The 15,137-nt window shown below is 31.9% G+C and overlaps 1 pseudogene; it reads right to left on the bottom strand.

Moving 5' to 3' along the window:
- Positions 1-685: 685 nt before the first annotated feature.
- On the bottom strand, positions 686-13,019 carry LOC110012926 (SNF2 domain-containing protein CLASSY 1-like; annotated as a pseudogene).
- Between the last annotated feature and the right edge of the window lie 2,118 nt (positions 13,020-15,137).

The raw sequence follows: 15,137 nt of genomic DNA, 5'->3' as shown, positions 1-15,137 counted from the left end.
ACTAAAGGGACAGAGATACAAGTAAAATGAAGATGAAGGGATGTGGGGGAATGATGAAAAGGAAAGGTACAAGGAAAAGAGTTGGCCAGACCACAGATGGCAATGCAAGCAGGTGAGATCGAAGCTCTCGATCTACAAAAGGAATGAGAAACCTCCAAGTCCGCTTGGGGTGTTCTATAGAGAGAACAGAGAAAACGAGATAGATTGAGAGCAATTTTCTACGTATGAATAAACGTTTCATAGTTTATTATTATCTAAAATAAAATATATGATATTGATTAATAATTATAATATATGGTTTATTTTGAGTATAAAATTGATAAACTTATGGAATTAAACATATAAAAATTTTAATAATAAAAAAATATATAAAAAAAGTTAAAAAAAAAATTGAAACTCGCGAGCTTATGAACAGAGGACATTGAGCTCGAGCTCAAAATCGAGTCGGCTCAGGAAACTCGAAAACCGACTCAACTCGTCTGCCACCCCTACAGACAAATATGTGGGCAACATTTATTGCAGAATGATAATGTGTTCAACCATATTTTACTTCTGTTCTTTGATTTTGATTTTAATTTTTTTTAAATAGAAAGATGAATTTAGATGCAGTTCCAAGATTTCTTCAAAAAAATAGGATAAATTAAGTACATATAAACATGCAAAAATCCAACAATCAAGTAGGATTTCACTTATCTCTCATTTTCTTCAGCATGTCTTTTCCTCTAATCACATTCGAAGTTTTCTCGTTCTTCATAATCTGATGGAAAAGCGCAGCTCGATCTTCTTCAACAATCTCCCTCAACAGCTCATCTTCGAACTTTGGTGCTTGCCAATGAGAAGGGTCCTCAACATGTTCATGGCTGAATATCATATGCGAAACCCACTCCTTCCAAGTAGTTCTGCTGAGTTTTTCTTCTTCTAGAGTATTGGTGGCCAAGAGCTGATACACGTAAACAACTTTGTTTTGACCAGGCCGAAATGCACGTGCTATGGCTTGTTTGCTCTTGGAAGGATTCCACTCTGAGTCGAGCAGAATCACACGTGATGCAGCAGTCAGGCTGATGCCTTCAGCACAAGCTGTAATTGAGGTCAACATGACTTTCAATGGTCCGCCTGGCTCCTCAAATTTATCCATCACTCATCCTCTTTCAAAGAGTTTGATATCTCCTTAAAGCACAAGGACTTCTCGACCCTTACATCACCCGTAGAACCTCTCGAATATCTGTAGGAACAGATTGATTGGAGCAATATTGTGGCAAAATATTAGCACCTTTTCTTTTTTGATCAGACATCATGGTATGAGGTTCATCACGAATCTGACTTTCAAACCTAACTTCATATGAAACTTGAATCGCTCGAGGTCTTCCAGTTCTTCTAGACTAAAGCACTGACTAGAGCTTGCCGTTGTTCTGATCAAGCAAGGATGGATTGCTTGAAGCATGATTAATAACTCCAACTCCAATGGAAATCCCTTGTAGACAGACCTTTGATTCTGAAGTTTTAAAAGAATTTCTTGCTAAAGACTGGTTGACTTCATCATTAATAAATAACACTATAAACAGGGAATTTGTCGAACTTTCCCCCCTAGTACATGTCTATGAACTTACTCGTCAACGTCTTCAGTGTTTTCAGAGCTTATACTCTTTCTTTTCCCTTATTTGAGTCAATCTTCTTTGAAATCTTATCAATCAAAAGCTTTCTTCCCTGATTCTCCAGTGAAAACTGCGTTTGTCTCTCTTTGTTTCTCTTCTCATACTCGGGATTCAGCTCCTTCAAGACCTCATTGATGAATACTGGCCTTGCTAGGCAAAGGGTGTCGATATGCTTACCAACATTCTTCTGAAACAATGTTCCAGAAAGCAAAACTCTAAGCCTTGTGTTAACCTTCATCAAAGCATTTCTCAGTCTTGATTTTGTACTCCTGGGGTTGTGCCCTTCATCGAGTATCAGAATTTCCGGACTCTGGTTCAGTAATTGGGCCATATATATCCTGTGAGCGTAATGTGAATCTTCCCATGTTAAAGTTAGGAAAGAAATGTATCCCATGAGTAGAATGCTAGGATGTGACAACCACCTCTGCATCTTTTCCAGGGAGTCTAGAATGTGCATAACATCTTGGTTGCGTGGAAGACCTGGAGTTAACATCATTCTCTACTTCAACACTTCACCTTTAGATGTTTGACCACCGTGGATCTGATAAACTGGAATAGGCACTTTCCACTTTGTTATCTCTTTGTACCAAGTATAAAGTGTTGTATTTGGAGCAAGAACTAGTGGCCTCGACACTGCAAACAATTTCAAGTAGCTTACAAGAAATGCAATGATGAGCAAAATCTTCCCAGCTCTGGGGGAGTGGGAAATGAAGCAACCACCTCTCCATCTTTTTCCTTTTCTCCATTCGGGACGGTATCAAAGAACTAGCAATGTTTTGCCACAAAAATTCAAAAGCTCTCTTTTGGTGGCTCCATAATCTATCTTTGACATCAGGTATCAAGGCCCACACATTGTTTTGCCCTTCTCCGATGGTTGAAGGAGTACTACTCCAGTGAGCAGGAAGGCAGAATTGCTCTAGCTCTCCATCTTCACTTTTCTTGAGCTTTGGCTCATCTTCCGTTCTTTGCTCCTTATTCGGAATAGAGTGGGCAGATGCAGTCTCCACAAGGAAAAAGAAAGTTGAGAAATGTAAACCGTAGAAAACTCCCATAAGGAAAATTAAGTTAAGTTTTTAGCCACTAGCTGAAAGTTATGTGTCAATAGCAGTCGTACTAAAGACATTGGCATTTACTTCCCTAGGTATCATGGTCGTGTTTAACTATAAAATTGTAATATATCGTAAAGAATGCAGAAGCGAGATCATTTGAAATCCCAAACTTCCACTGACTCGCACCATTCTTATGAGCAGTGCTAAAAGTTTAACTTATTAAATAAGACAAAATTCATAAAAACCCCCTGTGTTTTAGAAAGTATGCAAAAAAACTCTCCTGTTTTCAGAATAGGCTAAACCCCCCTCCTATTTTATTTTAGTCAACAAAAAACCCCCATTCTGTTAGCAACTAACGGGAAGTGGAGGAGACATGGTCTACTGCATTTGATAGTTATTTTCTGCAGTTTATGTTCATATTTAATGACACTTTGGACTAAAATACCCCTATATGGATCTATATAACATACAAAGGGCTTTTTGGCTTGTTTTGTCTGTTTCTTTTGTTATTTCTCACCTTAAAAAATAAATTAAATTTTATCATATTAAATTAAATTATATTTAAATTCAAATAATTTTATAATTGTTAATTATTAAAACTAACTATTATTTTTAATTAATTAAAATATATATTTAATTATAATAATAATTATTATAATTATTATTAATTAGCCAAAATATTTAATTATTATAATTATTTAAAATATTCTTAATTAACTAAAATATATTTTAATTAATATAATTAAAATTAATTAAAAAATAAAAAAAGGAAAAACAACAATTTTCGCTCCTTTTTTGCCGGAAACTTATTTCTAAGTTTTCGGCACTGTCCGGATGAATTTTCGACGGCCAATGGTACCATTTGAATCCTCTCTTCAAGACGAACATTTTCATACTTTCAATTTGAGTTTTCGTTAATCATAGAGAGTGGGCTCAAGTCACGACCTCCGAATATATTTGCAGTCGATTCGTCTCCGTCTGGTTGAATCTCGGTCTCAAACCACCACCATCAGTCTCGTCTCTTCAAGACGATTCTAACGAAATCGGCCTCACTGAATTTGGTAAAGAATGTACGGAGATACGACGATTTTAATAAATATTAGCCGTCGGCGACGAGAATGGGGGGAAGTCGGGGGGTGGGGGTGGGGGTGGGGGTGGCGTGGGGGGTTGGGGGGCTGTGTGGGTAGGGTGGGTAGTTATTTTTTTTTTAATATATTTTTAAATATTTTAAATTATTTATATATAATATAAGTTAAATAATTTGTTGAATCTAGACCTTTTATTTTTTTAAAATCTAACGGTTGAGATTAATTGATTAGATCTAACGATCAGTATTTGATTAAAGAAGATCCAACGGTCATTAATATAAGAAATAATATATAATAAGTAAGAGTATAATGTCATTTTTTAAAAAATTAACAACGTTAGTTGGATTTAATGGAGAGGGGACGATTGAGTTGAGTTTTACAAAACACAGGTGGCTTTTATCCTATTCGCATGACAAGAGAGTTTATTTTACAAACTTTTTAAAATATAGGGGAGTTTTATACATTTTATCATTTTAAATATTAATCCCGACTTACAAATGGTGGGAGCATATCCTTTATTTCAATCTCCACAAATCCACATAATTGGCAAATAGTTCCAACTTGTTCATTGCGTCGGAAAACATGAGAATCCTGTCAAATTTTCCAACAATAAGGGCAGTAAATAATAGGAAACACACAACAGGAAAATCGTATATATTCCATACGACAAAACCAACATGCTGACAACTAAGCTCGAATTTTCTTACGTAAAATTGGCCCATATTCAGTTAAAAGTAATCAATTATACAGAAATATTATTTAGTCATTACTCCATATCATATACATGTGATTCAAATTGTTAAATTTTACCTCGTTATCATCAAAGAGATACCACGATGCAAGAGCTACCTCCATTTCCTTCCATAACATATCGATTTCAGATCTTTCTTCTTCATTGTTCACTGTGGGTTTCTCATCAAGTTCCCTTCTATTTGAGGATGTTGTCGACCAGAACTTTCCACTGGTCAACCATAGGCGGCTGTATATGTTCATTTTTAAAAGAGGCATCTATGTTGTTCATGCATCTTCTGATCAATTCCCAGTATAACTGTGCAGTTACAGAGCCCTTCCTCAAGTTTCTCACATCATAGATGCTTTATCTTATATAAACACAATCCCGCTTTAAACTAGCGAAAAGGCTACTTCTCCTGTGGTATTTCCAATAAGTACCTTCCGGGCGCCGTCTACTTCCAGTTTCCACCTCCATGAACTCAGAATCAAATGTTTTCTTTTTACTCGAGGAATGGGAAGCGTTAATGTAGAAATATTTCGAAACCATGTCTTTGATACCTTCTGAATAATCATTAGGAATTTTAACTTTCCGGAACGTTTTATCGAAGAAATCCGAGATATTCCTAACGAAAGTATTTGCAGGAATAGGGAAAAGTATTATTTTAGTTCGCTAAGTATGTCTAATTTTAATTTTAGTTCGATAACTATGTCCATTTTTATTTAGGTCCAGTAACTTATGAAATTGCTTACTTTTAGTCCTCGGGCAGATTTTCGGACAATTTTACTCCTATGCAACTTTTGAAAGATAATTTTAGTTCATATGCACTCATAGGGGTAAAATTATCCGAAAATCTGCCAGAGAACTAAAAGTAAGCAATTTCATAAGTTACTGGACCTAAACAAAAATGAACATAGTTATCGGACTAAAAATTAAGCATACTTAACGGACTAAAATAATAGTTTTCCCGCAGGAATAATAGCAAGTTTGTTCCCCTAAGGTCCTTTATCCATAGCAACTGGATTTTTTTTTTTTTTTTTCTTTTTGTAGAAGTTTAGATGAATCTGATTTCTTGTGGCTTTGAGTTTCAGTACAACTGATTCCAAATTGCATTTAGAATTACTTTTTTATGTAAGACCTAATCCAGTCTTTCAGCACCATCATATTGCTGAAATTGGTTATCAGCCTGAACTGATAGTGGCAATGGCATCCATAATACTCATCACTATCCGAAGAAATTTCATCGTACTCCAATTTATGTCTTGCTTTCTCCTAATCGAGTAACCTCAATATCATAATCTAGAAGATTATTAGAACCTAAATAACATTCAGGCAGTACATTCCGGCGTTTTGATCTACGCAACTCCGTGGGATCAAATGATGACAAGAATCCAACTTCACGTCCCTCAGGCTCTTCCTGAAGGGCATCTGGAGCAAAGTGTATAATGAAGGGGATTATATTATTTTCCACCTTGAAATTCACAGTACAAGTATGCATACAGGGATCTGCTTGAGCTACGTCAGGGTCATATTCTGAAAACAAACATAATGATACATTATGTTTGTTTTGTTTGTTTTCATTTTCAAGTTGTTTTTTAGACAAGTCAAAACATACCCAATGTTTGCCATCATTCAAAAACACCTTATTTAGGTGTTTTTAACTGTTTTAGCATAAATACATACATACATATATATACACACATATACATAAATATATATAAAAAATACATGATTTGATAATGATTTGATAATGATTTGACAATGAATAGTAATTTTTATCTCTCAAAACACAACATTGAACATATAATACTTATTTTAAAATACTTCCAAAAACAAATCCAAACATACATACTATATCTAACACACACTTATTTTATCTTTGTTTTTCTCTCTTTATCTCCACAAAATACAACAAAACACTTAGAAAACGAATTCAAACTTTATGTATGGTTCTTCAGAACTGATGTAACGATGAGCCATGTGATGTCAGCACAGAATTTTTCAGTAAACAATTTAAACTTTTGAACTGAAGAACAGTCCTCAGAGCAGCTCCAACGATAATAATCAGAGTCGCATGGTTTCAGTCAAGGTAGAAACTGACATAGAAGTTGCAGTCAGATGCAACATCATGAGGTTTTCTCTCAATAGATAGCAGTTTTGCATCAATCAAGATCTGCAACACATAATACCAGTGAATGAGTTAAACGACGAAAGCCTCATTCCACAGAGTAACTTCCCCAATGCAAAAGATTTATATTTTGGGAAAATGCAAAATTTTATGTTTAACTTTCCTATCAAAAGCCATGTCCTAAGACAGTTACTATGATGCTTTATCAAACATTAGAGGGCATTGGTAATTTTCAGACTTCAAGAGGGTATTCATTATTATGTCAAATTTTAGAAAAGTTCATTGTAATTCCCGTAAAAAAATTACATAATTTTATCAAATATTAGTATATATTATTATACCAAATCTTATAAAAATATTTTGTAAATCATCCTATTAATTAATCATAATTGTGCAATAGCTATTTGTAGGGAAGAATTCATCCCCTCCATTCTTTTTTTAATAGTTAGCGTTAACTCGGATAAAAACAAAAAAAATAACTAATTAATCCAAAAAAAATGCCGCCCCAACCCACAATTCTCAGCACCCTAATTTTCAATTACAAAATTAATATACATAATTAAAAGAAATAGCATTTTTCATCTTGTAATTTAGAGTTTTTGTACTTGGTTACAGTATTTTCACGTTTGGCCCGATAACTTAAAAAAAAATAGTATTTTTGGTCTCATAATATCTTTCTTTAGATACTTAATGAATATGGCCTCGTGGTTATTAAGTTTTCAATCTTAGCACTTAAAGGCCACATGCTTTTCCATTAAAAATATAAGAAAAAGGCGTCATGGGATCAAAATACTATATTTTAAAAATTATGGGACAAAAAATAATAATCCCATAAATAATGTGATCAATAAGATAAAATCCCAAAATTATGAAACAAAAAGTGCTATTTCCTATATAATTCCTTCAATCATGCTCGACCACTAACTATTATCTTCAATGAGAAAATGTGGAAATAAGTATACCTTCTTTTACTATATATATATATATATATATATATAAGTAGGGAAAAATATTATTTTAGTCCATTAAGTATGCCTAATTTTAATTTTAATCCGATAACTATGTCCATTTTCGTTTAGGTCCAATAACTTACAAAATTGCTTACTTTTAGTCCTCTGGCAGATTTTCGGACAATTTTACCCCTATGAGTGCATATGGACTAAAACTGTATTTCAAAAGTTGCATAGGGGTAAAATTGTCCGAAAATCTGCCAGAGGACTAAAACTAAGCAATTTCGTAAGTTACTGGACTTAAACAAAAATAGACATAGTTATCAGACTAAAATTAAAATTAGGCATACTTAACGGACTAAAATAATACTTTTCCCATATAATTATGAAAAAAATTGGAGTAACCTATCACACAGTCAAAGTCAGTATTTATATATATATATGTATCTATATATATATAATGACATCTTGCTATAGCATTGTGAAATTAATGCCCATGCATCAAGTTGCTGCATTTAGTTGAGATAAAATCAAATAAAGCTGCTTTTCTTGACAATTAATCTATATACATACGCGCCCACACATATATATAAGTCAGACTTACTATTAATTAGATCAAAAATTATAATTATATGGTAGAGGCTCAATTTGGTTTAAATGTATTTTTAGTTATGAAATCATACATTTTTCAGCTCTTTACTTTGTTAAGATGGTAAAATAGTTCTATACCATTTTTAATTTCTTGATTTACGGAATGATTTGATCGAAAACTTTAAAATCGACGAAAAAGTGGCCCGTATATTACATGTGCTGGTTAGAAATTATGGTGTACCGGTTGTTTCTTATGGGATGCCATATCAACCATAAATAACCAATAAAATGAGAAGTCTCATTTTTTTTTACCGACTTATGCAATTGTTCGATCAATTTTAAATTTGTCAATTAAATTTGTCTAGAATTTAAATAAGTAGATAACTGTATTGCAATTATAACAAAATAAATAGTCTCTACTTTGATGGAGACTTGGATGGTTCTTGATTGAGGAAACATGAGAAATTCTCTTCTTTGAATAGAACACTTTCCTTTATTTCTAGCCCTCCCTCGTGCTTCTACTTACATATTTCAAGTGATATTCAATTTGCACACCCCCCCCCCCCCAAGAAAAATAAAAAAGAGAGAAATAGTAGTTTTGTGGGTTCAAACTTTTTTATATAATTTGCAAATAAAGTATGTTTTAATTTGCCGTGGCGATCGAAATGAAGTTATTTACAAGAAATATTATAGTATAAAGGGTGAATTTAAAATAAATTTCTCTAAAATATAGCATAATTACGAATATTTTATAATGCCCCTTTGCTCTTGTTTTTTTTTTAAAAAAAAAATATAAAAAAAACTAATGAGTGAAATTTTGTTCTTGCCCTTCTAGTCCATAAAAAAGATTTAGAGAAATTTCAAATATAAATAAAATATTTCGCATTTTACAAGGTATTTTCATTCACCATAAAGTACAGAGATAAAAAGCTAATAGAGACTAACATAATGAATTAAAATCATAGAGTATTGTTAATTTTTCAAATAATGCTGGAAAATTTATAATTATGTCAAACTTCATAGGTGCTCGTTGTACTTTATCATAAAGTGAATAAATATACTGCCAAAATTGAAAATATGCTAAATTTAGACATGTATTATTTTTTATATATATAGACTAAATAATTATGTTAGATTAAGAGGGTGTTTGATTGAACTTATAAAATATTAGAGATACAAAATGTTTATGAAAGTATCTAAAAAAAAATTAAATACAATATATATCAAGAATTAACTATTTACTTGATATATCATAATAATATCATGTCAATTTTTATCATCTTACCATAATAAAGAGATTATTCTACCAAACAGCCTAACAGATTATAAGATGTAAAAATATTTATAAATGATAATCTCTTTGTTTTATTCAAATATTTTATTTTTAAAAAATCCAACATCTTATAAAATTTTCAAATAAGTGTTTTAAATAAACTTAACCATTCACCCTCTAAATGTTTAAGATATGTAATATCCATTTACATTCATTTGTAAATTTTCTTCTATTGTTGACCACTTTTTGGAAAAAGCCCAAAATGTGGCCCAAGAAAACTAGAGAAGCCCATCTACAAAAGGCCCATTTCAAGAAAATGGCCTAATAAAGAGATGAAAAGTTAATAGGGACTAATAGAATTGAAATAATTTGTTGGCCCTAAAATAATAACTTGTCTATTGATATATTAATATAACTGTTGTGAATTTAATGAACTTATTGAATTTTCAAAATAAAAAATTTAAATAAATAAGTTGGAGAAAATAGTTTGAATAAAAAAATAGAGAAAAGATATTTAAATAAAAAACTTCTAAAATTAGAGCATAGATTAAGAAAATAAATATATCAACTAAAATCTTGAAGAATGAGGTATATAAATTTCCTTAATTCATTCAGGGGTTTTTTTATTAGAAATTTTTCAAATGTTGAATAAATTCATAACAACTATATTAATATGTTATTAATCAAATTATTATTAGAACTTTTATATAATATAATGGGTTAAATGCAAATTACCTCCCCGTGTTATATGGAAATGAACAATTATTTCTTGTGAAAAAAAAATAGCAAATTACCCCATGATGAAAAAAAAAATAGAGCAATCACACCCGTTACACGAGTTTGTGTCATTTATGCATTTTTTTAATTTTTATTTTTTTAAAATTTTTTATTATGAAATTAAATTTTAAAATTTATTTAATAACCATTGGATCTAATTTGAATTTAAAGTTCAAATTGAACTAGTAAAATTACGGTCTAATTTTTGATTTATTTCAATGAATGATTAATATTTAATTAAATATATAAAATTAAACAATATAAATGAAATATATAAAAGTATATATTATATATAATTAATAGTTATATGTGTGTATATATATATATATATATATATAGAGAGAGAGAGAGAGAGAGAGAGAGAGAGAGAGAGAAACAACGACTGGACGGGGGAGGGGGTGGGGGAGGCGACGATGAGGGCAACAGCAACGTGGAAGGGAAGACGGAGGGACAGAGGTAGTGAAGGAGGGAAAAGGGGAGGTAGAGGTCGAAGGGGAAAGGGGGAGGGGGAGGAGGAGGAAGGGGAAGGGGACGGGGGGGGGGGGGCGACGGGTGGGCAGTGAAAAAGGTGGGGGGGGGGGGGGAGCGACGGGGAAAAAGGGGGAAAGTGGGGGGCGCCGGCGATAGGAAAGGGGGGCAGACGACGAGTGGGGAGAAGGTGGGGGGGGGGGGGATCGATGGGGAAGAAAGGGGAAAAGTGAGGGGTGGACTAGGGCGAGTGATGAGCTGGGGGGAAGGTATGCGGAGGGGGAGGGGAGGCGACGACGGCATCGAAGGGGTTAGGGTCGGGGGAGGAAAAAGGGGGTTGGGATACGGGGAAGGGGAAGGGGAAGGGGGAGGGGGCAATGGTGGCCGGTGAGGGGCGTGGGTGGGGTGAGTTTTTTTTTTTTTGTTAAATAAAAAAAGTATATATTATATATAAAAAATATTATTTTTTATTTAATAAATATTTATATATATTATAATTATTAATAAACTTTAAATAAAATATTTATATATATTATAATTATTAATAAACTTTATATATAATAAATTATATAAAAATAATATTTAATTTTTTCAAAAAAAATCATGCCTAGTCGCAGAGGGGCGAATACATTACACACCTCACTCTAAGGGAGTAAATTGCTTCAATTTTAATAACACAAGGAGGTAATTTAATATATTTTTTTCACATAAATATTTTGCAAATTACCGATATCACAGGCGATAGCATGCATTTTTCCCATAATCTAATTAAATATCACCATTTTGCTGTCTTCAATTTTTTTGTCAGTTTTTATTTTTGCAATTATTTTATTAATTTGTGTTTTTCTTTCTTCATAATTTCTATTTCTCTTTTTCTCCTCACTCTCTTTTTCAATAATTTATCATAACTTTCTTCTACTTTCTAATATCTTTTTTATCTATTGGTTAACATATATATTTCTAAAACAATAAGAAATTTTTAAAAAAATTAATATTAAATGTACAAAAACATCTAAATAAACGTTTAATAATAAATTTTTTCAATTAAAATAATCCTTTCTTAAAAAAAAAAAGTTGATAGGGGTAATATGGAAAAATTAACTGTGACATCCATAGAATTCTACATGTAATTTAAAAAATAATTGGTAATTATTAAAAAATTAAATTTAACTATAAATAAATTATAGATTAAAATTAAAATATAATAAAACTTAAAAAAATAAATTAGAGTGTATTATAATATTTAAGAGTAAATTATATTAAATAAGAAATTAGTAAGAACGTAAATTATATTCTAAAAAAATAAAATAGAATAAAATAAATCAATATATAAAGACGGTGAAAGAAGAAAAACAGGTACGAAATTTTTTGTGTTTAATTTATATAAATTTATGTATTATATTATTTGATTAGTATTATTAAATGTAATTTATATTAACCGATATACTGTTTAATTGAAATTTTTTTATGAGTTTTTGACTATTAAATTAGTCTTGAATTAAATATCTCGTTTGACTTAAAAATGTTATAATTCGTTAATTATATCATTAAATTTGTTAGATTTAATCATTGCTATAGTTAGTTTACTCAATTCCATCGACCTATTAACCAAACACATAATTATATTCGGAAACTAAATTTAAGGAATATAAAAAATTTATTAACCAAACTTGTACATGACTTATGTGAAAATGCATGGAATATTCATTTATAGGGTTAATTAAAATCAAATTCTCTCTAAAATGCGAAATTATATTTTTCTTTAAAAAAATTAAAATCACACTTGCATCCCATCACTGGAAAAAAAATATAATATTAGTAATAAAAAATCAAGTAAAATTCTAAAAGTTTCACCAAAAATATATATTGTGTGATAACAATTTTAATTTTATCACTATATAATTATAAGTGACAAAAGAATTGTATATAAAGACGAACATTGTCATTATAGATAATTAGTGATACATTTATAGTGACAACTTCGCGATAACATAAATATAATGACTATAATCACTTATTGTCACTAAATTATCACTATAATTATGTATCACTAATTGTATATAGTAACAATTTAATGGATATATATTGAATACGACATAATCAATTAAATTAACCCACCACATTACCTGGACATCCACGAAAACGCCTACCGAGGTTCATACTCGTCCTTGATGTACGAACAAGTACCTTCCATCCATACGTGCATATATGAAGAATGTCGGAGTCGGAAGAGGAATCAGTCTGCCTATATTTTGATCTACTGCTCCAACGGCTGTGACTAGCACTACTATTGGCAAGGTTACCATTATCCATTGAACTATTGTTTCTGTAGCATAACTAGGAGAAGATTAGGCATCGTATTAATTTTTGCGTATGATAGATGATGTAGAAGTAAAATTACAACTATGATGCAGCAATTTTCATTTTTTATTCCAATGTTGATGTAACTAATCACAACATAGTAAAGTGTGAAACGTGTTAGATGTCAAATGAAATAAAGAGGGCCAATTAGGTATAAATAATACATATCTATGAAATTACGAATTCAAGAAAATTATCCGATGGAAGTGCAAAATGAAGGGTGTATATGCTTAGGGAGAATTATTATTTTAGTCCACTAATTATGTCTAATATTAATTTTAATATGATAACTACGCCCATATTTGTTTAGGTCTAATAGTTTTCAAAATTGCTTACTTTTAGTCCTCTGATAGATTTTTGGGCAATTTTTACTTCTATGCAATTTTTAAAGAGCAGTTTTAGTCCATATCCACGCCCATTGCCTTTTTTTCTTTTTTTTTGTTAATGCTAGTTTAGAATGGTATCAGAGCCTAAGTTTATTGAAAGGATATTTATTTATATTATATTTTTCACTAATGTAGGAGAATCTTTGAAAGAAAATAGAATCGAATGAAAGTTCGAGTTACGATGAAAATAGAGAATATTTTCAAATTCTGAAAATACAAAGAAGGGAATTTCTCAGGAAAATTCTTGACAATTGTTACAATGGTCCCAAAAGGATTGACCCAATTTTCTCACACCAGAAGAAAAACAAGTTTGGTTGAGGAATTTTCAAGTTCGACAGATATTAATAGAAAATGTGGTGAGATGTTTACACTCAACCGAAGTCCATGGTAGAATCCCAGCCAAGAGAAGTGGAACGGGTAAATTCCTGCATAGTTACAGTTCTAAAAATTATGATTAAAGGAACTGACTGGAGAGTACTCGAGCTGGATACCTCGAAGATCTCCCATGATCTAAGAGAAATACAAAAACCTGTTCAAAACTATAGACATAGGTTAATTCATATACCTATGAAAATAAAAACCTTGAGTTAGAAGGTGGACGAGATCCTTAAAATCCTTCCCTATTTACACAAAGACCTTACAGAATTGAAGTCAGAAATTGTAGATCCAAAAAGAAATCAAAGGGAGAGCCGTGAGACATCAAAAATCCAGACAAGAGCGAATCAAGGACGCCCTTGGAACAGTACCTCTTCTACATCAGGAGGGGAAGGCCATGGAGATTCCAAAGCCGAAGACTAGAGAAGATCTGATCATCGCATTCATAAGTAATGGAGGTGACGAGAGCAGATCTATCAGATTTACAAGAATTGACGGAATCCTTTCCCCAACTCGAGATTGTGGATTTAGTCAATATCCAAACTAATGAAATCACTCCAGTATTACAATCGCCGGAGGAAAGTACATGTTTCAATGATCCTCCACAAGATCTTCAAATGAGAGAGGTGCGGATTTCCAGACCAGTGCCACCCCAACGTTCGTAGGGACCGGGCTAAAAAAAAATCCAAGAAGAAATCCAAGAAGAGTGCCTGAAAATGCACCTTGGGCGAGAACCATGCTCCAGCCCTTGCATTCATACGATGCTATACTTAACCGGGATATTATTGATTTTTGGAATATCGTAAAATTGATAGATGAATGGATTGCAGTCGTACAGATAACAACAACTAACCTTAGAACTTGACAAGAAAAACTTCATAAAGCAAGTGGAGTTAAGTTTAGAAGGTTCTGTAAAGATCGGATGGGATAATACCCCAAAAGATACCAAAGCCAGCATTCTTGTCAGAGACTCAAAAGGCAAGATAGCAGGCCGGTTAGGAAGGCTTATCAAGATACACTTTATCGAAAATGGTTATTTTAAAGGAAGTAGAGCAGAAAAGGCTAGAGAATATGCACAAGCCCTCTTCATCCTTGAATTAAGAAGTATTTGCACAGTAGATGAATATATCTATTGGTTTCGCAACTATTTCTTCCAGAATGAAGTAGCAACAGAAGTAACAGCTCCAATGTTCTTTGTAAATGTTGATCCATTTCATACAAAGTACCTGAAAGATAGCTGGATTAAGTTGTAAGGATGATGTCTTTCCTTAAAGACAAACTAAAAGATTGGTGTTATCAAGTATCTATC

This window comes from Sesamum indicum, linkage group LG11 (genome assembly GCF_026168435.1).
Source record: "Sesamum indicum cultivar Baizhima isolate 11 linkage group LG11, ASM2616843v1, whole genome shotgun sequence".
Taxonomy (NCBI): Eukaryota; Viridiplantae; Streptophyta; class Magnoliopsida; order Lamiales; family Pedaliaceae; genus Sesamum; species Sesamum indicum.
The sequence above is the reverse complement of the archived record's forward strand: the minus strand, read 5'-3'. Positions and strand labels throughout refer to the sequence as shown.